Source organism: Coregonus clupeaformis, unplaced genomic scaffold, assembly GCF_020615455.1.
Source record: "Coregonus clupeaformis isolate EN_2021a unplaced genomic scaffold, ASM2061545v1 scaf0170, whole genome shotgun sequence".
NCBI lineage: Eukaryota > Metazoa > Chordata > Actinopteri > Salmoniformes > Salmonidae > Coregonus > Coregonus clupeaformis.
Genome location: NW_025533625.1, coordinates 154695 through 157500, shown reverse-complemented (window position 1 = coordinate 157500; position 2806 = coordinate 154695). Strand labels below are relative to the sequence as shown.

Genomic DNA, 2806 nt, shown 5'->3' with positions numbered 1-2806 from the left:
GGCCCCCCCTGTTTAGACCTGGGACACCAGGTGGGTACCATTAATGATCAGGCCCCCCTGTTTAGACCTGGGACACCAGGTGGGTACCATTAATGATCAGGCCCCCCATGTTTAGACCTGGGACACCAGGTGGGTACCATTAATGATCAGGCCCCCCTGTTTAGACCTGGGACACCAGGTGGGTACCATTAATGATCAGGCCCCCCTGTTTAGACCTGGGACACCAGGTGGGGACCATTTAATGATCAGGCCCTGTTTAGACCTGGGACACCAGGTGGGTACCATTAATGATCAGGCCCCCTGTTTAGACCTGGGACACCAGGTGGGTACCATTAATGATCAGGCCCCCCTGTTTAGACCTGGGACACCAGGTGGGTACCATTTAATGATCAGGCCCCCCTGTTTAGACCTGGGACACCAGGTGGGTACCATTAATGATCAGGCCCCCCTGTTTAGACCTGGGACACCAGGTGGGTACCATTAATGATCAGGCCCCCTGTTTAGACCTGGGACACCAGGTGGGTACCATTAATGATCAGGCCCCCCTGTTTAGACCTGGGACACCAGGTGGGTACCATTTAATGATCAGGTAGAACAACAAAAGCAGAAGTACTCCGGACCTCCAGGAGGGAGGATTTGAGTACATACAGTATATACTGTAGATACAGTGTCTCACTATAGATATAGACTGAGAGCAGCAGTAGGGTTACATTTGAACATCCACCCCCCATCAGAACCACTGACTGTGTAGCAGACTGTGTAGGAGAACGTATAAGACCCACTGAAAGGAGAAGACCAGTCCAAGCCAAGACCAGACCTTTAGCTATACCCCTCCCCCCTCTGACATCACTTCATCACCCTGTCACCTGACCTGTCACCTGACCCCATCCTCTCTCCTCCCTGTTGCCCGGGCAACAAGAACATTGAAGGTCCACTTCAGTATTTATGGAAGTGGTGAAACCGAATATTTAATGTTTCTGTTGTTTGTTCTCTGAAGTAGAAAATAAAGAGATTTTACTTTTTTTTTTTTTTTTTTAACTTTAGTAAAACACTTTAAACAAAAATATAACAAAATACAAAATGAAATTACAAAAAAAAAAAATAATACGACAGAAACTACTGAAGACGTTTTGTTTTTTGAATTTATTAAAAGAGTTTGTATTTTAAGTTGTTTTCATGAATCCGTCCGTGCTGTTTGCTGTTAGCTTCATAGATGAGTTTGCTTGTTGTTGGGTGTTGTTGGGGGGTATCTATATATTAGCTTTCAGATACTGTAATACTGGGTATCATTTAAAACGTGTAGTTTTATGGGCATTTTTAGATGTGTTTGTTTGTTGTACTTGTGTTCTGGAACATGACCGTCACTTCACTGTCTCCTCCAGCAGACTAAGACTGAACCGTTTTTATTTGATAATGTTGTTGTTCTTTTCTTTATTCTAAATTGTTTGTAAATTGCTTGATTCTTATAAGGTGAACAAATATGGACGGAGGCGTTTTATTATTTTTGACTCCTCCCCTAGGCTGAAACGAGCTAGACTCGACGCTCTCCAGCGTTTGCATACGCTACGTACGCTAAGCTAACCTTAAAACACATTACTAGCATTCGCTAAGCTAACAAAAGTTATGTCCGCGTTATGCTAAGCTAACTGAAACGCTCTACTGGCACATGCTAAAGCTTACCGAAACACACTGTTAGCGTTATGCTAAGCTAGCAGCGTTATGCTAAGCTAGCAGCGTCACACTCAGCTGGGCTTCAAAACCACTGTAAGCCTCATCTCTGAGCTCGACTGTAGTGCCTTTCTACTAGAGATCTGTCTCTCTGAGTTCGACTATTGTGCCTTTCCGCTACCAGGTCTTAAGATCTCTGAGCTCGACTGCAGTGCCTTTCTACTAGAGATCTGTCTCTCTGAGTTCGACTATTGTGCCTTTCCGCTACCAGGTCTTAAGATCTCTGAGCTCGACTGCAGTGCCTTTCTACTAGAGATATGTCTCTCTGAGCTCGACTGCAGAGCCTTTTACTACCCACACTATACTACATGCCCCAATAGACTGCTTCATTCTCAGCTAGTCTGGATGTTGGATCAGAGACTGTGACCGGGATTAAATCCCAAACCGTGCTATAGCCCCCTTAACATTTAAAAGGTAATTTCCAATTGAGCAGCATCGTCGACAACCCGCGATCAGATGGAATCCCTGCCTATATCTCTCTGGGCTGGATCTCCTTGGTTTCATACCAACTGAACACAAACCTAGTATTCTCTCTCTCTCTCTCTCTCGCTCATTTATAAAGGCAACAGATTTCCCGTAACAGATATGAAGTGCGGGGATGTATTTTATACATTCAGCGTTTTGCTGTGTTTTACAGCATTGCCATCTGTTTGCATGTAGCAAACATGAAACAACCCCAGTTTAGAAGGTAACTAAGAGTCCACGTCCCCCCGCTGAAAATAATTAACATAATACAAAAATCCTTAAAAAATCTGTCAGTTTAAGTTATATCTGGTGTCTTTTTGCTGTTCGTCTCAATCCACCGCATCTGCCCTGTCGCGGCCATCAGAAAACATCCCGAAAATCGGTCTTCTCGCAAATATTTCTGTAGAGTCCTTAACGGTTTGGGGCCTCCAAAACCTAATATGACTCCTCTGCGGAGAGATGAGACTCACAGACACGAGCGTCACGGGGGGGGACTCTTCTGAAGTCGGTAAATCTGAAGCCGATCTGCCAACTTCTGTCTGTGGCTACACGCTAATATGACCATCGAAAATTGCCGAACGCGAACACATACTTAGCTGCTCTAGGATGCCCA

The 2806-nt window shown here is 44.9% G+C and overlaps 1 long non-coding RNA gene across 1 annotated transcript in view; it reads right to left on the bottom strand.

Moving 5' to 3' along the window:
- LOC121562167 overlaps positions 1 to 344 on the bottom strand; it is a 556-nt gene extending 212 nt beyond the window's left edge. The window contains exons 1-2 of the long non-coding RNA XR_006658355.1: positions 263 to 344; positions 1 to 215 (exon numbers count right to left, since the gene is read on the bottom strand). The exon at positions 1 to 215 is cut by the window's left edge and continues 212 nt beyond it. This is a non-coding gene — a long non-coding RNA (uncharacterized LOC121562167). The remainder of the gene's footprint in view (positions 216 to 262) is intronic.
- Positions 345 to 2806: the final 2462 nt, after the last annotated feature.